The following is a 23397-nucleotide window of genomic DNA, read 5'->3' on the forward strand; positions in this document are numbered from 1 at the left end:
ACTAAGAGAAGCCTTAGCTCTAGTTACGGGTTTGTCTATTTCCCCTTTCAGTTTTGCAATTTTTCTTTCATGTTTTTTCAGGTTCTGCTGCTTAGAACATACATATTCAGGAGTGTTATGTGTTCTTAGGTAATTGACCCTTTTAATAATTTTGTAATACCACTTTTTGTTAATTTTCTTTGCTCCACAGTCTACTTTGTCTGATATTAATATAGGCACTCCAGCTTTCTTTTGATTAATGTTTGCACAATGTATCTTTTTCCATTCTTGTACTTTAAGTTACCTGTATCATACCTAGATTTGAAGTGCGTTTCTTCTAGACAGCCCATAGTTGGATCATAATTTTTTGAATCCATTTTGCCATTCTCTGTCTTTTATGGTGAGTTGAAGCCATTTACATTTATTTATTTATTTATTTATTTATAAGAGTTCAGCTTTTTATTGAACAGGTTAAAGAAGAGATTTAGTCAAAAGACTAAAGCCCACATCATCAGACTCCTCTGATTCTTCTTTCTTTGCTTCCACTTTCTTCTCCTCAGTTGGGGCAGCAGTGGTGGAGGGGGCAGGCCCATCTGCTGGGACAGAACCACCAGCCCCCACCTTATGGACAAGGCTCCTGATGTTGACGATGTTGACGTGGGCCAGGGTCTTTGCAAACAAGCCTGGCCAGAAAGATTCAACATTTACACCCACTGTTTTAATGAGAGCATTGACCTCATCCTCCTTGACCGAAACCTCATCATCCTGCACGGTGAGACCCGTGAGACCCGAGTAGATGCCCGCGAGCTCCCAGACAGAGGCGGAGGTGGGGAGATTGGGCGCTGCTGGATAAAGTGAAGCTTCCTCAGTCGGACCAAGCACTTTAGCAGCAGCTGAGGAAAGGGGCTGAGCCATTTACTTTCAAAGTAATTCACAATGTGTTAGAATTTACGTCTTCTGTTTGATTGTTTTCTATTAGTTCCCATTGCTGTTTGTTTCATTTTCCCTTTCATGCATTTCTTGTTGGAGTATTTTCATGACAGTTGCTTGACAACCTTGTCATTTAACTCCAACCTCTGTGCGATCGTGGCATTGCATGTCTTTTCTCATTTGAGTTATGGTTTTTCTGGGACTTGGATTGATTCCTTAACAGTTTGAGGATTGAGTTAGAAGAATCAGGTTTCTTTTAAAATCATATATTTTAGCAGGCAATCAACCCTGAACGTGTCTTGACTCCATTTTGTGGACTGTGGTTTGAATGTCAATTTAGTTTCAAAAGCTTTGTACTGTTATTTTGGTCTCCCTCACCTGTGTGCTTCTCAGAGCCCAATCTGCAGATGTGATATTGCGCACCAACTTCAGTTTCCTAAGTGTTTGCTGTGTTTATTTTGGCAGGTTTCATGCACATGAGCCATTTTTCAGGGTAAGGAGTGGGGAGCAAGCAATACGGGACTTTAATCATAGAATTAAAGGAGTCCTTTTTCTACCTTGTTCCTCTCTATAATTCTCTCTCCAGTCTCTGCTGTGTTGTCACTGTTTAGTGCCACCCAACCCACAACTTAAGCCCTCAGTAGCAACATATGGCTAATAAGTTCTGTATTGGACAGTGCAAATACAGAAAATTTCCATCATCTCCAAAAGTTCTATTGTATAGGGCTGATATAGATGAAAACCTTTTGCTTCATGAGCTTAAGCTCTTCTTCAAGATGATTAATTATAGAAAGAAACAAAAGGCATAAAAATAGATGGGGAGGGTGAGAAAAGAAGAATTTTAAGATTCAAAGATTAGAAAAATAAAAGTGGTTAACAAGAAAAGACAGCAGAGAGACATTGGAAATACCTTCATGGAATAAATCTTTTTTTTTTAAGTTTATTTATTTTGAGAGAGAGCGAGCGAGCAGGGGAGGGGCAGAAAGATAGGGAGAGAGAGAGAATCCCAAGCAGGCTCCTCACTGTCAATGCAGAGCCTGACACAGGGCCTGAACCAACAAACCACAAGATCATGGCCTGAGCTGAAGTCAAGAGTCAGACTCTTAACCGAATGAGCCACCCAGGCGCTCCACCATGTGGAGTAAATCTTAATCAAAAACAGCAAAGCCAGCTCCTAAGCACAGGGTCTTCTAGATATTCCTGATACTTACCTAGTTTCATGTGCCAGAGACCAGGCCATCTTCTCAAATCTGTGTTTCAAAAGCAGTGGGTTCAAGCTTCAATTGTCATTCTCTTACCTCATTCTCTGCAGTGAAAGAGATACTTAGAATCTTAGAGTGCAAAAGACACTTTAAGACTGTGCAATTCAAATGCTACTTCAAAACACTGTGCATGCAAAGATTACACACTTGGGTATGGTAAGGCTAGCCTCCTTGCTGGTTTTAGACTTGTCTAAATTAATGAGTATCAAGCCCCCACAGGGACTTCCAGGTATGGGAGCCTCACTCCTGCCCAGGCCTTGATGAATTGCAACCCAGTGCTCTTTGGTCACCGAAGAAGAAACATTATGGCTCTCTGACCTTGTTCATCCTTTAGTTTTTCAGATGAAAGAGAGAGACCCCAGATACTGTCCTGAAAGCAGCTGAAAGTCTGAGCGTCTAGTAAATAAACAAAGGCAATCCCTAGCCCCAGGCTCCAGGGCAAGAGAGAAGCTACTAGGGAATTGAAACTGAAGATTTGAGAAGAAAGAAGTAACCTAGAGAGCGGTGGAGAGAGGGGAGTAAAGAAAGAATGCCAAGGCACTAATGGGTCAGGGGACAGTTTTGAGCTAACCTCACAAGTTCCTTTCTAGAGACTTTCTGGAGGCAGACACTGAAGGACACAAACAGTTGGGACAAGAGCTGGTTTCTTCAGAGCAATCCACACACTAGTTTCTCCTCATGGGATTTCCCAGAACTACGGTTTTCCTTTCCTAGTATACAACTTGGAACAAATTTCCTGAAAGAAGTGTTCAAAAAGTTGTTCTCTCTTCTTACACCTTTTGCCAAGGTTTCTTGAAAATTCTCAAATTCATCTCAATGCCTCTCCACCCTTATCGATAACTCAGGACAGAAGGGAGATACCAATCATTAGACCTGACGTGTGTATTTTCACTACCAATAACATATTTAAAACATAATTCAACAAAATTATTGAAAAACCAGGCTTTCAATCCAAATATTGTTGAAGAAGAGGGAATATTGCCACAGAGAAGTGAAAGAGATACACCAAGCCAAGATGGAAACTAACAGTATTTTAGTGTGCTTAGCGACAAATCATAATGAAAAACCTAACAATAGTTTTCAGAATCAACAGAGTTGTTTTCTAAAATGGTGCCAGGATGTGGTATCAACAGTGCGAGTGGGAGTCATATGAAACCAGACAGTTTTCTTATTCTATTATTTAGTACCTGGAAAAATGACCCAAGGTGTCAGCTTCAATAAAAGTAATCGTAATGCCTATCTTGCAAATTCATTATTAGGATTACAAGACACGGTGCATGTAAGGTGCTTAGCGTGATGCCTGGCACACTTGGCACACACTGAATGTCTGGATCTTTCTTCTTTTCTCCCTTTATAACCTGCGATAGATAACATCACTTCTGTTGGGCCCTCAACCTTTCTGCCATCCATCCATGCTGCTGGCCAGGTGCCCTCTTCTCTTCTAGGCTCCCTCTTCTCTTGAATAAACCCTGATTATTACAATTATCATGTGTCTTATGATTAGACATTGTTTCTATTAATTCAAGTCATGTATTTAAATGAAGCACCTAGTGAAGTAATGCATTGGGATCATCAATAGCTTTTTGCCTCTTGCAGTTTCCCCACTTGTCCACTAGGTTTGCTGGGGAGCAGCTGATTCAAACCTACTTTATTGGACTCCGTGTTCATGTTTATTTTACAGTGTTTATCTTTATTCCCAATTATTCTAACCCACTGAAAGAAAGCAAGGCCCTTAATAAAATGGAGCATGCAGTTTCAATTTTCACATGAGTCACACTTGCGAGTAGTGCGTTCTTTTGTCTTGGGCTCAGCGCGTGGGGCAAATCAAAAGAGGATGGGAAGAGTTTTGTGCCTGGACACAGCTGGAGCACTGTGTTAAGTTGATGGTATCGAAGAATCTGAAGCTTTTCTTTTGGTCTGTGTAGGGAATAAAATTAGTAAGAATCATTTTACACCCGTGGGAGGGATTTACTGGTTTATAAATATGATAAACCTTTCTTAGTATAAGTGCTTTGAACTTGCTGAGCGCCTTTCAGTGGTGGATTCCAAAGCACTTCTCTGACAGTAAGCCCCAGGACCCTCAGGATGGAGACATTATTTCCATTTTAGAGTTAGGGAAATAAATGCAAGGAGTGACTTGCTCGAGAACACAGAGTAAGTCCTCTTCATGATTATACCTCAAGAACTCAGACCAAATCTAACCTCTAGGCTACTCTTGCCCCCACATAATTATTTTGTAAAGGGAAAACAATGATTTCAAATGTATATTGAGTTAAGCATAAGCATACATCCCTTTCCACGTGTTTTAACACGTTTTTGAAGTTTTGCTTATTTTTACATTGGCAGGATTTTCAGATGATTAGCTCTGAGTGTCTTTTGTTTAAAGTGTCTCATATGAAGGATGAGAGAGACTGGATGATCAAGGATCTTTACACTGTTTAGTAACTATCTCATGTTCAGTCGAGCTGTGTGGTGACCAATAGGGACTATTCCAATTCTTTTTCTTTTAAGTTTATTTATTTATTTTCATAGAGACAGAGACAGGGCAAGTGGGGGAGGGGCAGAGAGACAGGGAGAGAGAATCCCAAGCAGACTCTGCACTGCCAGTGCAGAGCCTGATGCAGAGCTCGAACTCAGGAAACCATGAGATCATGATCTAAGCCGAACCCAAAAGTCAGATGCTTAACCAGCTGAGCCACCCAGGCACCCTGGGACTATTCTAGTTCTGAGAGAGGTAATCTATTGTTCATCTTAACCTAGTCTTGGAGGCGGGCATAGTTCCAAAATGAAAAATGGCAGAATTTATATGCGGTTATTTGGGTTCTATACACGAGAGTCCTATTGAAAACCTATGGACATGGATGCAAAAGTACAGAAGGGAGTAGTCTTAGAAACAGAAAATGAACAAAAATGTAGAACAAGTCCTAAAGAGCAGTAGAGAAAGCAGTAGAAGGAGCACTAGACAAAGCCAGAGATTGAGAAATGAAAAGTAGCATCAGCAAGGCTGATACCACCGGTGCTAACCTGCAAACAGATTTCAGGAGAGGCATATGACTTGACCTCACTGGACCAAGAGGATCAAAGGAAACAGGCAACCAGTATTAAGGAATAGGCAAGTAGGAAGACAGTTTTATCACACTAATGTCCTAGAGAATAAGATAAAACAAAATATATCCCTAGTTCCTAGTTGGAAATTTGCATCTATTTAATTGTCTAGTATAGGTGCAACAGATCAAAAAGTAACTGTAAATCATCACCAATATAAAGGTCAACATTTAAACTATTAAGACTGTAAATGGGGTAATAACTGAACATCATTACCCATGCAGGGCACTACACTAATACAGGCTTTTCTAATACCCTTACCCCACCCCCAAATGCACAAAAGCTTTTTGAGGCAACATATAGCTTCCATCCAATCCTTATTTAAGGGAAGCATCAGCTTCAGCAGCCAACAGGTTGCTCCCTATTTCTTCCTTCCTTCCTCTCAGCTTGTAAGATCTGGAAACAGGAAGTGATATTTACTCCTTGGTCTCAATAGAATAACGATGGACACTGTGAATGTACGCGACTCTAAATATTGACCACAGCAGGGAAACATTCTCATAGGAATATTTATAAAGCTTGTGATCTTCATTTTTGAATATCCACGTGATGTTTCTTGTGATTTTTAAAGAATTAAGCACGAATTGACATTTCAGTGAAAGGAGAAATGAGCCCTACAGAACCAGAAGAATCCACATGAGCCTTGTCCAGAGAGGATGATATTGTAAAAAACGGTATCATCAGGAATATGTTAGTAACTGTTCATTCCTTCTCATAAATATAAAAGCCAGAAGAGAAGCACTCAAAATTACAACTTAAGAACTCTATCGAACAAGGTAGCTTGTCATTTGTTTTTGCATAGCTGTGTAGTTACATAGTGAACAGAGCAGATTCTGGGCAGATCCCCAGATGGTTCTGAGTCTGGGGGAAGAGATGCATGCAATTTGATAATGCCTTTACAAAAGGGATGTTATACACAAAATGGGTAAAATATGATTGAGACCATCTCACTCGAACTTTATTCGACATTCACTTGTGTCATAGAACACTTGTGTCTGTGTTACCATGCAAACTACAGGTCTGGGGGTTACATTTACATTTTTCTCCAGAAACAAGGAAAACAGCACTGCCTTAAACAGAGCTTCTATACTACTTCTGCTGCTGTCTTGCTATGGCCTTCCTTTTGGAGAAAGTCATACCTCAAGCCATGGTTTCCGTACTTGTTTAAGAGCACTTAATACCCCAGCATAGAAACAGGCAAAACATTATTCTACTAGTGTATTTCTTCTATGTAATTAATTTACAACATTGGCTTATTATCAAATCCATCATTAAGCACAACCAGTGTTTTGATTTAGAAAATAATTTGAAATCAGCCTCAGTATTTCATTTTTTGCTCTACTTCGTTTTGGTTGCACAGTACTGAGAAAAATCCTAATTCAGCTGTAGAAGTCTTTGCAAAGGCCGACACTCTTGCATAGCTCCCCTGGCAATCTCAACATACTCTTTGAAAAAGTGGATGGAAATATTTATTGTAAAAAACGGTATCATCAGGAATATGTTAGTAACTGTTCATTCCTTCTCAAAAATATAAAAGCCAGAAGAGAAGCACTCAAAATTACAACTTAAGAACTGTTTCGAACAAGGTAGCTGGTCATTTGTTTTTGCATAGCTGTGTAGTTACATAGTGAACAGAGCAGATTCTGGGCAGATCCCCAGGCCTGACCTGGCATTTATCGAGCCCAGTATTCATGTAACCGAACCCAGCATTCATGTAACACAGTCGTGTGCTTGTACAGTTTTACATGAGTACACATGAGTGGGCCTGAATTTTTTAAAGGAACATTTAAGCACCATTACATTCCTAATCAATGGCACATTTAGAAGTAAAAATATTTTCAGAGAAGGCAGGAGAAGCTATATTCTGACTCTACACAAAAACGAGTTAACCTGAGTACACGAGTTACAACACCAGTGCTATCAAGAGTCAGCCTGATATCCAGCATATTGAACATGCATGCCATTTCTATTCTTTTTTCGAATAAAATTCAGATCAAACATTTGAAGCTTCCTGAATCATTTTCCAGAGTTCTTTTAATATCTGACATACCGCCTGGCCTAGAGTCAGTAATAAATACTTGTTGAGTGGGTAACAGACTCTAGTTTGAAAATTCACTGGCATAATAGAGCAAAGGTCTTTTCAAGACCCCTTGTCCTCTCCAGGGGAGATAGAAAGAAAACCAAGCCATTCTGCAGTTACCTACCTCTGGTACTTAACCAACCACTTTCAAAGCTTATTTCTCATGCCTCCTTTACAATGGAGGTTTTTACATGAGTACTTGCAGGTCTGTAAGGGAGATGTTATTATCCTAGCATCATAGCTCAAAAATCAAAACAAAATAATATTTACTAGGGTCTATTAATGAGTGAAGTGTGGAATTGAGACTCAGAACCTGGGCCATGGGATCTCTAAACCCACTTCTGTCTTTGGCGTTCTCTACCTCTCCCTCAATTTCCTGCCTCTGTCACATGCTGAAAGCACTACATATAATTTAAAGCCTACTTGGGCTTTGGGGTTAGTCAGAGAAAGCCATTGAGTCTCATAGTTGCACTTGTTCACACATAAAAGACTTGAGATAATAATATTTCATAAATATATAAACTGTATATATAAATATATATATTTAAATATATGTATTAAATATATAAATATTTTATATATTTAAATATATATATAAATATATAAACTAAACTATACATAAACTGTATGATAAAAAAGTATAAACACAGAATATATCCACATATCCTATGTATAGAGTAAGTTTCTTAAAGTTTGGCGTAAAGTACATTTCTTACTGTATCAGGGCATTTCACAGTGACAGCTTTCTTATTCAGAAATGAACATTTGATTTTTTCCTCTGTTTAAAGAAATTTTTTTGAATGTTTTCTTCCTCTAGATATTGAAGAGTGTACTAACCAAATAAACATATAGAATATTAAAATTTCCCTGCTGATAATTTTGCTAAAATACTGAAAAATCATTTCTTGCATAAACAAGACTAGACACAATAGTCAAGGATCAGGGTTTCTCGGCACACAAAGTAGGCTTTGTCCAGTGGATGTTTTCCTTGTTTTTTTTTTTTTCCTTGATAGAGTGCTAACAAAAGTATAACTTTCCCACTTTGTTGCAGAGATGGGGGATTGAAGTCTAGTGAGGGCAACTTTGTGCCTTATCTAAGCCTCTCATAGTGGGTCACTTAAGAGGGAAAGACCCCATTCATAGGTCCCCGGACAGGAAAGAGGGCCCACAGTGGGGACAAGGAGCAGTTCTGTGCTTAAAGAGATCTTGCAGATTTGCATAACAGAAGATGTTTATCCCTGTTTATGGCATATCCCTTCTCCCTTTATATTTCCCATGGTTGATGTTACTTTTTATAGCATATCTGCCTGTTTGAGAAGGAGAGTGCGAGTTCCATGGCTTGGAAAGCAAAGAGGAAGGGACAGAAACCTTCAGTAACACTATCTGCTGGAGGGTGTCTGGCTTTAGGAATTTACAAAGAAGATGAAGTGTGTGTGTGTGTGTGTGTGTGTGTGTGTGTGTGTATTCACTGAAACACATATATATGGTATATATGATGTGGGAGCTTTTCAAATGGATAACTTAAATGAAAGAATCAAAAGCTTTTCTTTATATACACTTGCAACTTCTTTAGTGTATTGCATACATTGTCAAATTAATATCAATTATTAATAATTAGATTCAAAATTATATTCTAATGTCATTTTTTGTGGAATAGTAAGTTGGGAGGATCCCACTGTCTTTGAGTTTTAAACATACCTATGGAAAATACCAAAATTCCTGTGATGTACTTTTACTTTTATCATTGCCATTATGATTTTAGTAAGAAAAGAAAGGAAACTTCCAAGGAGAGTTTAATTTTAAAGAGGATGCAGGGTATCTTTTAGAAAGATTTTCTTAATCATCTGGATTAATCCCGACTTTCAACTCCAGATAAGAAATAGGATATCCCATAAGGAGGATTTGCAGCATGTAGGGAATTTTTTGCCAACCAGGAAAGGCTCCCAGGGTCTCAGTTATTAAAGTTAAATTTATTGGTGATTATGTCTATTTCCTGTATAAATGAAACTTCAAAACAAACACTTGAAAAAGCCAAAAGAAGTCAACTAAATGGCATGGTTTTTACAAGTATAAAAGAAGTGGACATTTTCAAAGGGCCTCACGGCTTGGCAGATTGAATAAAATGAATGTGAGAGCTTACTGTTAACCCCCAACAAATGCTGACACAGTTGTAGCCCCCCCACCACCCCCACACACTGTTCACAAGAAATAATAGACAAACTGCCCAGAGATACACAGCTTTAATCCCATCAAGGGGCTCTTGTGACATTGTAAACCAAGTAACTAGAGTTTGAGTAGATGAGGCTGTCCCTAGACCTTCTGGATGGGATTAATTCCATGTAATTCTCTACAGCCTTTTCTAATTGGTTAAGATGTGTGAGATGCCATGCGTAATGGAATCACTTAGCCATCTGCCTCTCACACAGGCCACTTCAAATGGGGGAAAAAAAATTATTGTGAGAAGCCAGCAATTGACTCTATCTTGTAGGAATATAGTACTTACTCTTCAGCCAGACATTATGACAAATCAAAACAATGAACACGAATGTTGCTGCACCAGCAATGCCAACCTTGGTAGAAGGCACAATTGTATTGTAAATGAGCCTGGATGCTGCAGAGCCAGGTGTCTCAATCTGCATGTGGAATTTTACGTTTTGGTAAATACCAAGTAAATACCAAGCCTTGTGCCAGTACACACACTGGTTTTGTATAAAACAGATCTTCAAGAAGTTAAGCTGTAACAAAAATAACATACATCAGATGGAACACTTGCCCAGCACTTGTCTGTACTTGTCATTCACTAAAATACTTCACTCATTTGGCAAAGTTAGAAAATAATAAAATCATCAATATACGATGAAGGTCACACAATCAGCCCGTTAATTGAACTTTTTTTATTTTTCACCTTGTTTGTTACAGTGCTATATAAATACAACCTGAACCCACAAGCCATTATAATCGTAAACACAAGCAAAAGCATGTTCTAGCATTACACAATGACCATGGGACCACTTAAGGCTTGTTCCTTATTAAGCTGGATACATCTAAATGAACACTGGACACCTATATGCAGTTGAGACTGGGCATGTATCCATGTGCCTCTAAATCAGTGATTTTACACATATGTGTTTGTAATGCCCAGAGACCTCAACACAATCTTGGTGGCTTGGGAGACATGCCCATAGAGATCTACACTTTTGAGAGAGCTAAGTGAAGTTAATTATTTGAGTGCTTGTATTCATTAGATGTGATGATTGGAAAAGGTGTGGGAGAAAGTGTGGTTTTCTTGGTAAATAGGATTGGAGGTTACAAAAAAAAATAAGAGTACATAATAAGACAAGGTGATAAAGCAGTCTTAATTTTTGTAGTCAACTATAAGGGACATCGTTATTCGTAAAAATTAGACTTCTAGAATGAATATATTTAAGAGCAATATATTTTTCAGGTATGTTACTTGAGCCACCTCCATCTGAATTATTCAGTGTCCTTATTAAAAATGACCCCCCAATACCTTTTTCACCTGCCATCCTCTTTGCCTGATTGACTCCAAGTAATCTTTGTTGTTACATGCTGGACTTTCCCCTAAACTCATAACTGCTTTAGGATGAGGGTTGTGCTTCATTGATATCTCCAGAGCTTAGCACAAAGAGATATCTATGTTGAATAAATCAATGCTGATTTTAAGAAAGTGGAATTTCATATGATTTCACAACTAAGTCTGAAGTAGTTAATATCAGGTGTTCGTGTCAGATGGGTCTGAGAATAATATGCTGCTGTAGGGCCTGAGCACCTGAGCCAATGTCCACACCCTATTCATAGACAAGAGAAAGGAAGCAAACGTGTATCAGGCACTAAGTGCTAGGAATGATGATGGCTGCCTCAAAGAGTGTGTCATGTGAGCCTCACAATCCCAGTAGGAGGAAGAAATTGCCACACATTATAGAGCTAAGGTAGTAGAAGCTCAAGGAGGTTAGGCTACATATTCAATTTCTCAGAGCTACAAAGTAGCCAAAGAAGGACTGACTACACCCCAAGGATCCTCTGTCCATTGTTGCAAGTTGGGTTCAAGTGGATTTCACCCACACCTAAAATATCTGATTTATCTTGGACCTCCCCCTGCTAGAAATTAAGAAAATTCTCAACTCAGGACAGTTGATTCTACACTCCATCTCCTGGGTTTTACAATTAGGTCAAGAAGATTTTCAAAAGTAGTTATTTCCAAAGCATCACCTTAGGGCGGATGGGAAGAGACCCCCTTACTCCCTGGCTCTCATTCATCCCACCTACTTGCAGCTGGGCTCCAACCAGGATACCAAAGGGCCACAGGGTCACCCCAGAGTTCTAAGCTTCAGGCAGATGGCTCCTCAAGTGTAAGACAGAACCTAGATCTGCACACAGACTGGAGTTTATGGTCAAGGGTCTGTTGCTCTGTAAGGGAACAAAGAAACCATTAAAGCAGCCCTGGGCCATTTTCCAAGAGATTTGGAGGGGGGAGAAAAAGTTAGTGGTTATAAGCAGAAGAAAAGTGAAATTTATATTTTCTAGAGATTTATGTATGTGTGAAATATATATGTATACATGTATGAATGTTTAATTCCAGAGACCCAATACAGAACAAAAGAAAGTCTCTTTGAAATAGGTTTCCTTTTCTTGTTTAAAACTCCCTGTTTGGTGAGCATGTTATTTAATAATCCATTTATAGTTGACACGTGTGCTGCTATTTGAGCGGTCTTAACATATTCACGGTTAAGATCCTTCAGGGTCCAAAACGGAAAAGCACCACAGCAGCCCAGAAAATGCATTCAAACTCATCTCATTTCCTTAACAAGTGGTCTTTCAGGTAAGATCACACTTAAAGAAATGCCATTACAAGAAAAGAAGAAAAGAATAGAGAAAAGTTTTTATATTCCTTTTAGATTACATCTTTTCCCTTACCTTATGAAAATAAAAGTATTTTAAAAGAATTCTAGTTATAAGAGGAAGCAGCTTCAACCTGAATTAATATTGGCAATTGGCAATGTCTCTTGAATTATTCCTAAGTGTTTCTTTAAAAATTAGGATTTTTTTCTTTTTGCTTTTTTTCCTCATATTTTAGCCCTCAGGAAGTAAGTACTTCTATGGTTCAACTTTCTCATTTTCAGGAACATATGTATACCAAAATATGTGACTCACTCCACTTACTGATTTTTCCCCACATTTTCTTTCTTTTTATTATACATGCTTTTTTTTAAAGCTTTCCAACTATATTTACATAACATTTAGGGGAGCAGCAGGCAATTGTAGGGTATGGGGAAATATACCAAATTTTGTAGTGTATTAACAGGGATTTCCTCTGCCAAAAAAAACTCTGACACCATTCATTGGTGTGTTGTTGGCTCAAGTGGGCAAGACAGATGGATCCTCCCTTTCACCTCAAAGGAGAAATCTTTTTTGGATTAATAAACAACTGACCTATAAGAAGCACTTTTCCATCCCTAACAATCCACCATCCTCTATAAAATTCACAGTCTCCTTGCAAAAACCAGCTTCAGTGTCATAGAAGCATTCTAAACCACAGTGTTTTCCTAATCCAGCATTGCTCACCAAAATCAGGGCTTATGGAGATATTTTTGGTAAACTTTGTCTGCCTCCATCCTAAGAAGGCTATATTAAACAACACCCAGAATTGCCCAAGGAACAAAACCCCCGGCGGGGCCATGGGATTGTTTCCAGGTCAAGCATGCAGTACTGGCTTTCCCTTACTCATCTCCTCACCTCAGAGAGGAGGCGCCTGTATCCATCATAAGTGGACGTGGCAATGTCCCTCTTCCTTGCATTGACTATAGAACTGACAAATTCCCCCCCAGTTCCCTCTGCCTGGAATGCTTTTCTTTCACTTCAGTCATGCTGCTGCCCAAATGTCATTCAGTTACCAGAAGGCCTTCCCTGGCCACCCTATGTAAGTTAACCCACCACCACCATCTCTCTCAACATCTTACCCTGCATGAATCTGCCTCCGAACCCTGACTCACTACATTTATTTGTTGGCTGCTTCTCCCCAGTTAGAATATCACCTCCTTGGGGACAGGACTCTGAGTTTTTTGTTTGGTGCCGCACTCCTAAGGCCTGGAACGATGCCAGGACATTATTAAATTATAAATAAAAATTATTTTAAATATAAATTAATTATATATTATAAATTATAATTCAATCACAAATTTAAAAAGACACCTCCCTGAGATATTTGTCTTATGAACCAACCAATGATGGTAAGACATCTTGCCTAGAGTTTCAGAAAGGTTTCTGGCCATTTTTTGACTTTTCATGGTATAGTGCCCTCATTTTTGTGTGTGGCCCAGAGGCAAGGTGCTACACCACAGGACCTGGGGACCTTCCTTCAGGCTGTGGAAAAGTCTAGGGTTGGTAAGTGGTGGGTTTTCCCCATAGACTATGGCCTGATCACAGTTTAAGGTCTTAGTCTGCATTCAAAGACTTCTATAGAATAGCCTTCCACTGTTTTCCAGCCTTCCCTCTTGGGGTAAACATATACAGTCTTACCCCAGTGAGCTATTTTCTACCAGATGTGCTCACCCCACCACTGTGCCCTATTAATGATATTTTATTTGCCCCCAAACTGTTCTTTCTACCATTTCCAGCCTCCTTGGCACTTCTTGCCATCACCACACACTTCAATTTCATCTCATCCACACTCAAAGCCTTGTCTAGGAATCGTGCCTTCCCGGAGGCTCTTCTTCACATGCCCACCATCACTATCACTGCCATTGCTCTGGCTGGAAGAAGCCACTTCCTCTCTGCTCTCACTGATTTAGATCCACATCTCCCTGATTGTGCAATAACAATCTTTACTGTGTATTGGGAGGCTTTGATTGTGTTTATTGCTGTTTGCTTATTTGTTTGTTTTTTGTATGAGTCTTAGCTTTGCAAATTAGGTTAAGAAGGCGTTCCCCTTGTTTTTATTAATCTGCCTCCACCCACTTGAAATGTGCAAAGCATTCCTAGTCCACAGTGATTATCAACTGCAGAGCACAAATCCTGAGGTGGGGACAGTGAGTGTCTGAGTCTATTGTGGGGAAGAATATATCCAGGCTGAAAGAGTACCCCACCTCTTGCTATGCACAATTTCCAACGTTCCAAATAACCTCTCCAACACATGAGATTTGCCATATTAGACTGGAAGCAGCATGTGTATTATTCACCATTGCATCTCCTACACTGTCTAGCACAATGCCTTGAACTTCTTTTTAATGTTTATTTATTTTTGAGAAAGAGAGAGAGAGAGAGAGAGAGAGAGAGAGAGAGAGAGAGAGAGGAGAGAGAGAGAGAGTAGGGGAAGAGCAGAGGGAGAGAGGAGAGGGAGACAAAGAATCTGAAGCAGGCTCCAGGCTCTGAGATGTCAGCACAGAGCCTGACACGGGCTTGAACTCACAGACTGCTAGATCAAGACCTGAGCCGAAGTTGGTTGCTCAATCGACTGAGCCACCCAGGTGCCTCACAATGCCTTGAACTTACTGCGTGCAGAAAAAAAATGCCTGGGGAATGAATGAATGCACTCCTGGAAAATCTTTCTGTTCCCTTGTAGTTAGCACCTCCTTGATCCCAGGTTTAAAGCACACATCCTTAAGGCAGGTTATAAAACATCTTCATCTTTAATCCTTATCCCCCTGCACAGCCCCCACACCCTCTGACCGAGCATTTATCTCAGGGCACAAAATGCCATTTGCGTGCTGATCAAAGGCTGTGGGAATGGGGGCATGAGCAGAATGGCAGCTGCACTCAGATCCTGCCCACACCCTTCCTGTTTGCGGCAGCCCACCCCAGGGGCTATTATGTTTGCAGGAGGCTAAGCCCAGCCCCTCCTTCCCTGGTCCTTACAGACACTCTGTGGGGCTGAAGTGGCAGCCCCTTGCTCATGGAGCCTGTTTTCAGCATTTCATTGTCCCTATGCAAGGCGCAGATAGCAGCCCAGACGCTCCTTTCCCCTTTCCTGGGACACTGATAAGGCAATGAAAACAGTTCTCTATTTTCCTGCACAAAAGCTAACTTAGAAGAATGGGGTGGAGCATAAGTGATAACCAGCCAGAATTTGTTGCTTTGTGAAAAGAAATGTGGCAGGGAGGGACAAGGGAAGACTGAAAGCTTTGAGTTTCTGCTCTGGGTTGTAAAAGTCAGCCACCATTCAACAACAATGTCCCCTTTCCAGCCTTATAGCCTCATTTCACTTCTGTAATGGAAAACGCTGCCCTCAGGTCAGAGGACCACAAGTGTCTCCTCCTGAGGGTGGCTGGGCCACCTGGGAGGCTCTCATGTGACCCACTTAACCACAGTGTAGCTTAGGGGTTGGAATTAAGGGAGAGGGGAGAAGACAAGAATGCCTTCCTGTACATTTAACCCATTCCAACCGAATTTCTTACCCTTTTGAACCCACCAGCTGGGTCAATTTCAGCTCAAGATGTGTGTGTTTGTGTGTGTGTGTGTGTGTGTGTGTGTGTATGTGTGTGTGTGTGTGTTTATGTGGGGAACTTCATCAACTCCACATGATCTTGGTTTATCCCAAGTGTCTCTGGTCAGGGACTCTTTAAATAAACAACACAGCCTGGAGTTTCCAAGTTATTTTGCAAGAGAAATCCTTCAAAGATGTAGTTGGTGTTTGGTGACCATGGAGGCAAAGAAATGCCATAAAGAAATAGAAGATTACTATTTCCATCTGGAACTGAAGAAAAAAAAAAACTGAAATTAAGGAGAGAAATGAGATTTTACCAAAATGTTTCCTGGTGGGAGCTCACTGCCCTGAGGCAGGCACTGGTATCCCTCTGCCACCACTTGCTCTGGAACGTGGTGTAATTAACAGAAACTGCAGTCCTCCTTTTGTTTATCAGAAAAATAAGGTAGTTTCCCTGAGGCCAATTCAAGGAAATTAATTGGTCTGGGGTAGAGTCCCAATATTGCCATTGTTTTTGAAAGCAACCAAGATGGTTCTAACGCACAATCAGGGTAGAAAATCGGTTAACAAGACAATCTCTAAGGCATCTGCTGGTTCTAAAATGTTACAGTTCCATAGTTCAGGGTCCAAGTTTCCCCATTTTTTTTTATAATTTAGATGTAATTGACATACAATGCATTAGATTCAAGTGTACAACATAATGATTCAATATTTGTGTATATCACAAAAATAATCACAGTAAGTCTGGTTAACATCCATCTCTGTTAATCTTTCTCTCATTTACCTAAAGACTTGATTCACAGCTCCTTACTAGCCTCCACATCATTCTGAAATTGATGGAGAAAGAAATTCAGCAAGTGGCCAACTGTTACTTTTCCCACTCTGCGACATAAATGCAGGTAATTGAGCGTTGCTCAACACCTAGGGACCAACTTTCACAAGGCGTGTAAGTTTGGAGGGCTCTGGGAGGATTAAAGCAGGTGCATATTCATGAGCTGAACCTACCCAAGAAAAATAAAGAACTCCACTGAAATAGCAGCCATGAGGAGAAGAGAACACAGCAGTCAAACAACCCTACTAGGCAGTTTAGACTCTTACTCATTTTCATCGTGAACAAGGCTGTATGGAGCCAATGCAATCCCATTAGTCACTGACTGGGATGTGCCTCTTTCACTTTCTTTGAGAAAACACTTGATTATTTTTACAAATCTCACTCTCTGCTTCCTAAATAGCAATATAAATCATTCTTATTGTCCCTCTGTTCCCTTTTCTGCCTCCTTGCATCAAACTCCCTAAAATGAGTTTCCAGAATCTATAGTCCTGTTTTAACTCCAGACTTGTTCATCTACCCCCTAGGGAGGCTGTTCCTCCAGTGAGTTGTGTTGGAGGGTGTGGGGAGGGTCTTGGTGACAACTGCCTAAGGCACGACCAGCAAATCTCAAGTGATTTTAAAATCAAGTGTGCAGCTGCATAAATACAAAAGGAACAGGCAGCATAAAATTAAGTAAAATGCCAAATACCTCATACAAATGGAATAGTTACACAATAAATGCAAAAAATAAATATGATTATGTTAGATCTTTAGAATAAAATCTCAGGAATTGGAAACGATTCTATTAGCCATATAGGCCAATTCCCAAAGGATGCTCTCTTCAGCATCCTCAGTGTACAGCCATCGGGGATCTGACCAAACATCCGGCGATGGGCTTTACTCTCTCACAAGGCCTCCCATTCCAGTTTGAATCCATTTTAATTAAAATCCAGTTGAAGTCAAATATTCAATTAGAAGCACTGCGAGTAATGGCACAGCTCTAAAGTAAACATCAGCTCGTGGATAAAAGGAAAAGCACAAATTGGGAAGCTTGTAGAGTAGAATGGGTAGCAATGGTCTGAGATGTTTATTTATAATTTTCCCTTAGAATCACTTTTTTTTTTTGAGAGTGAGAATGTGTGTGAGTGGGGTAGGACAGAGGGGGGAGAGCGAGAGAGAGAAAGAGAGAATCTTAAACAGGCTCTATGCTCAGTGTGGAGCCCCAGGATCATGGCCTGAGCCAAAATCAAGAGCCCAATGCTCAACCCATGGAGCCACTCAGGTGCTCCCCCCCTTAGAATCACTTCTAAGTTACACATTCACATGGCCTTTGCATGTCCCCATCCAGAGAATGAATATTTTCATTCAGCAGCTTCTGCTGTTAGATAAAAAAAAAATTATGGAAATAAAATATTTTGAAGTAAAAAAAAATTGATGCAAACCTCTTGTTAAAGTGAGATTTATTTTTAAATAAGGAATTTGTTTTTTGAAGCTCCAACTATTTGGTAAAAATTATCTCCTCTTTGTATTCCAGTTATTTAAATGTTATGGGTAAGTTGGAAGTATCATAATTATCTCAGTGCCTCTCAAATTCTGTAGGAAAACTGATGTAAATATGTATAGTGATTATACAAATACCACTGAATATCCATTCAGATCTGATCCTTAAAAACAAAGTTTTAACTAAGATACTCTAAATAAGTAATGTAGATGAAGAAAGATGAAGACTAATTGAGGGGATAAAATTTGCTCTCTGGGATTAATTCCAGATTTAAATGCATGGATTTTATTCCTTCAACCAGAAAATCTCGCTTTTTTGGCTTGTTGTATTAATCAAGATAAAGATATCCCATCACATATTGTGTTCCCTATAAACCCAATACAGGTGTATTTTCAAGTGCAATTGGTCCATGTACTACTCTGAAATGATGATACTTTCTGAGATATTAAAGAAATCATAATAATAATAGCAAACATTTATTGAGCACTCACTAGGAGCCTGGGACTATAATAGAGCCTTACATACATCATCTGATTTAAAGAAACGGTCATGATTTGCTTTATCTGAAACCACTTCCCAGGTACTAGAAAATTAAATGAGTGTCCACCCAGCCTTTCCAGAAGCATCTCATTTACATGGCACTTTAAACTTCCATATCTATAATCTCTTTAGAATCGGCAGATATATGGAGTAATAGAGCTAACAATAGAAGCTAACTGTTACTCTGTCTTCTACCTTTCTTTATAAAATGAGAAAAATTTGAAGGTTACTTGCAAGTTTCTTTCTAGTTTCAAAATCCCTGTATGTCTTAGCCCAAGACTAAGAGGTAATCAGCTTTATCAGCTTTCAGAGCATTTTGAAAACAGTGCTGTGTTCATTAGCTTATTGTCAAATCTAGACCCACCTCTACCTTCACATGTCTGGAGACGACACGTCCAAATTTTAGAAATTCACTTTAATTAAGTGCACCTGGGTGGCTCAGTCAGTTAAGCGTCCGACTTCAGCTCAGGTCATGATCTCACGGTTCGTGGTTCAAGTCCTGTGTCAGGCTCTGTGCTGACAGCTTGGAGCCTGAAGCTGCTTCGGATTCTGTGACTCCCTCTCTCTCTGCCCCTCCCCTACTCGTGTTCTGTCTCTCTCACTCTCAAAAATAAACATTAAAAAAAATTAAAAAAAAAAAAAAGAAATCCACTTTAATTCAACCAAACTTGCATTGTTGTGCATGGGCTGGGAGTTTGAGAGATAAATGAACTAACGTTCCTAAGAATCCTAAGTATCTTTTGGAAAGATGCAAGAAAGAGATAATTCCAATGGAGAGAAACTGAGACATCATCAATAAGTCCAGTAAATATGAACAGAATTTCCAGGGGCTGGTTTTTAGCATGATGAAGGAATTAACTTTTTGCAGGGCTGAATTCTGTGGGCAAGCTCTATCCTATGGGGAACCATATCCTGATGGGGAAGCTTTGTTTATTTGTTTGCTTTGCATTACTCCAAGGTGTCTGTCCAGTGCTCAGCTCAGAGACAAGATTCAATGTATTTTGTGAACTTTTCTTTTTTAATGACTGAATGCGTAAATTAGAAACTTCTAAAAAATCAATAGTGTCATAAATGTATCTATTCACCTGCTCAACAAATAGTTATTGCAAATAACTCTGGACACAGTCCCTGCTGCCCACTTGAAGTTTATAATTCAATGAGAGGGATGTACATTGGTTAACTAATCACACAAGTACTTTGTGCCTGCAGTGGTGGTTTTTCCCCTCCATCCTAGGATCACTCCCCTCTGTCTCACACCTGCCTTCAAGTCATCCAGTTGACCACTGTTCCTTGACCTGAGGGCCCCTTCCTACTCTACCATGAGCCATGGGCCATGACTTAATGTGGCTGCTATTTATTGAGAACCCCTGTAAAATTCTCTTCCCCGCCAAGGGTTCATGAGGAAGACAGAAGTGTATGAGGCAGGCCTCACCTCCATTTACTGCCTCATTTCTTCGTTTCTTCGTAACTTCACCACACCAAGATGTGGGGGCACGTAGATGTCACTGAATAACTGGATGTCAAACTAAATGCTAAATGTGACTTCATAGCTCAAGGGGAGATGAGCCCCAAAGCGAAGCCCTCTCTAAGGGGGTAAACTTTTTCTGAAACACACCCTCCTGGTCTCTGAGAGAACCTCTTCAAGTCTCCATGTACCTTTTAGGAAACTTCAGCTCAGATGGGCATAGATTTTTTAAAATTATTATTTTATTAATACCACATTTAGAAAACTAGCAATAGTCACACAAAAAATAGTGCACATAAAAATGTATTGTCTTATTCATGGTGGCTTAGGAGAGAGGGCAGTGGAGATTATAGGACAGCTCTAGCCATTACCATCCCCCAAGCAACCCTTGGAGCTGCCTCTGGCTGAATCGTTTCCACTGGGGGCTGGGGGATGGGATGGGGACACCTTCCAAAAATAATTCCACAGAGGAATATTAGAAATGGCAGCATTCTCCAGACAGTGGTCCTACTCCTAAATGCTACCCTCAAAATAGTTAGGGAGTAGGCAGAAGGCATTTCCTATTGCTCTGTCAGAACACTCCCTGGCCCCTTTCTGGAAGAAAGTTGTAGAAAAAAAGAGCAAGTAGAATCTGCAAGTGGCCAAGAGGTGTCATCAGGGAGGAGTCAGCATCAGAAGCCCCAGAACAGGAAGATTCTACCTGCGAGCAAGAGTACAGGCAAGGATTCAATTAACTTCATGTCCCATGCCTTTCCTGGGCACCTACTAAGCTTGGGCACTGTGCAGAGGTCATGGATCACAGCGCTGTGCAAGCAACAAGGGATGATAAGGGAGCACACAGGATCTGTTATAAGGATGCCTACCAGGCATTATGGGAATGGAGATGCAGGAGCAACTGAGGCAGGGATCCATCCCAGAGCAACCAGTTCTTTAACCAGGAAGGACAAAGCAAGGGTGCAGCATCAGTTAGAGAGGCCCGGACTTCCATCTTTTGGCAGAAGAGAGCTAGTGAGCGGGCTGTTCCAGAGAGTAGTCCCCATCCCAAGGCAGGAGCTATGCTCACAGCTGTGAATATTCCCCCACTGTGTTGTGTGGGAGGGCAGAGGGAGGGCGGGGACAGAGGGATGAGGCAGCGTGCTCCTGACTCCCACAGGGACAGGGTGAGCCCTTCACCAAGACTCTAAAGCCCAGAGGTCAGTATTTTCTTAGGTTTCTTTCTTGGCCCCTCTACTGCCTCAGACTTCAGGAGCCCCTGTAGACTTGGTCACCAAGGTGCCACAGGCGCCAAGGTCCCTGGCTCCACTGCTCTGGCAGAGGCCCTGCCCTGACCACATTCTCCCCGGGGCCCAGTGGCTGCTTTCTCCGGTTTTACCTTTGTTTTGCTAGTCTGTTCCTCCCTGGGCTTGTTTGTGTAAGAAAACCTCTCTCCCTGTTTCCTGTGTCTCTGTCATTTCCTCCCATTGCCATTCTGCACCATGGCACTGTGGCCCATTGTTTTTCTTTCTAACCACATTCTAGTCCCTGGGAATGGACAGTAGGTACGGGACAATGTGGAGGAAGGCAGGTCTCCCTGGGCTGTTTCAGAACCACTCTCAAGCACCACAATATCACAGTAAACTGGGGGAGTGGTGTTCGATTGTCAGCGAGGGAAGGAAGAAACTCAATATCAGGAGACAGCTTCTTGCCAATTAATCCTTAGACACTGTCCAAATGGAGGCAAAGGCAAGTTCCCAGGGGTGAAGACCAGAGATGTCTGATAGCGCTGATAACCATCTTTGGGAAAGGAAGCTATGACTGTCCCATTTGCTTCTGGGTTTTCTGACATGTTCTTACTGCTTTTAAATTAACTGGAAAATCAACTGAGCCTTATTTAAAAGGGGAGCTAAACAGAGGTCTGAAACCAGGAGCAGGACACATGGATGCCCAGTGAAATGCACTTAGGGATGGATTTCTTTGTGGTTCTATTCAGTGCTCTGACCTGTTATCCCTTTTGATCAGCCCACTATTCAGGCAGCCTGCATTGTAGTGTAAGGTAAACGACTTGGTGTTTTCTTGGCAGAGCTTGAATCAAACAGGTTCTCACAGGAGCTCAGATCCTGAGTTGTTTTCCTGAGCCCAGGGAGAGACAACTGTAAAAGTAGCTGGCCTGGGGAAAGAGGAATGTGATGCTTTTTATTTACCATTGAAATGTTCAATGTCTGTGTATGTGTTGATTTCCAAATACAAATGGGAGGAACACCGAGGTCCATATCCCATTAATGACTAAGTGTCACGTTGGCTTAGTTTGGGAACACTGCCTTAGTTTTGAAAACCAAAGCTTTTTTTTTTTTTTTTTTTAGTGAAATTTCAACAAAGTGAACTGAGCAAGATTTGATATAGGATTTCAGCTTGGTTTTCCTAAGAGAAGTATTGAAAAGCACATTTATTTTGTTGACTATCACCTAGCAGAAGTTTGTGGTTCTATTTTGGTAGTATTTGTTTCATAAAACTTTCATGGTTTTTGCCAGCTTCTTTTATTACACTGTTCCCATCAGTTATGACACTGAGACTCCCTCATCAAAGAGGTTTTGTTTATTTCAAGTTTTAAAGGACAAGATGGTTTCCAGAAACATGTTAAACCTCCAGGTTTCTGTTCGAACAGTAGACAGTTATACAGCACAAAGGTATCAAATTCCCTTATTTCAAATAAAGTTTGTTGTTTTTCATTAAAGGATTTAAGCATGCACTATGCCACGCATGTGCTGCAAAGCTGCTTGGGACACAATTTTAATATCAACCAGTCTTGAGGTACCTGGGTGGCTCAGTTGGTTGAGCGTTGGACTTTGGCTCATGTCATGATCTCATGGTTCCTGGGTTTGAGCCCTGCATCCAGCTCTGTGTTCATAGCTCAGAGCCAGGAGCCTGCTTCAGATTCTCTGTCTCCCTCTCTTTCTGCCCCTCCCCCACTCACGCTCTGTCTCTCAAAAATAAATAAACATTTAAAATAAATAAATAAATAATATCGACCAGTCTCTGGGTGCTTAAGTGGCTCAGTAGGTTGTGCGTCCAACTTCAGCTCAGGTCATGATCCCAGGGTCGTGAGATCAAGCCCCATGTCTGGCTCCACACTGAAGGTGGAGCCTGCTTGGGATTCTATGTCTCCCTCTCTCTCTGCCCCTCCCCCACTCGCACTCTATCTTTCTGAAAATAAATAAATAAACTTAAAAAAGTTTTTTAAATAAAACAAAATAAACGCTCAAGCATATTGAAATATTTAAGGATGAGATGCAATGATTTTTGAGTTG

At 40.6% G+C, this 23397-nt stretch overlaps 1 long non-coding RNA gene across 5 annotated transcripts in view; it reads right to left on the reverse strand.

Annotated features, from left to right (window-relative positions):
- LOC102900392 overlaps positions 1–23397 on the reverse strand; it is an 89531-nt gene that overhangs the window by 18595 nt on the left and 47539 nt on the right. For all 5 annotated transcript variants that reach the window (XR_006598258.1, XR_006598260.1, XR_006598261.1 and 2 more), the window contains 3 exons: positions 11644–11784; positions 9860–10091; positions 2121–2215 (listed from right to left, as the gene is read on the reverse strand). This is a non-coding gene — a long non-coding RNA (uncharacterized LOC102900392). The remainder of the gene's footprint in view (positions 1–2120; positions 2216–9859; positions 10092–11643; positions 11785–23397) is intronic.

This window comes from Felis catus, chromosome B2 (genome assembly GCF_018350175.1).
Source record: "Felis catus isolate Fca126 chromosome B2, F.catus_Fca126_mat1.0, whole genome shotgun sequence".
NCBI lineage: Eukaryota > Metazoa > Chordata > Mammalia > Carnivora > Felidae > Felis > Felis catus.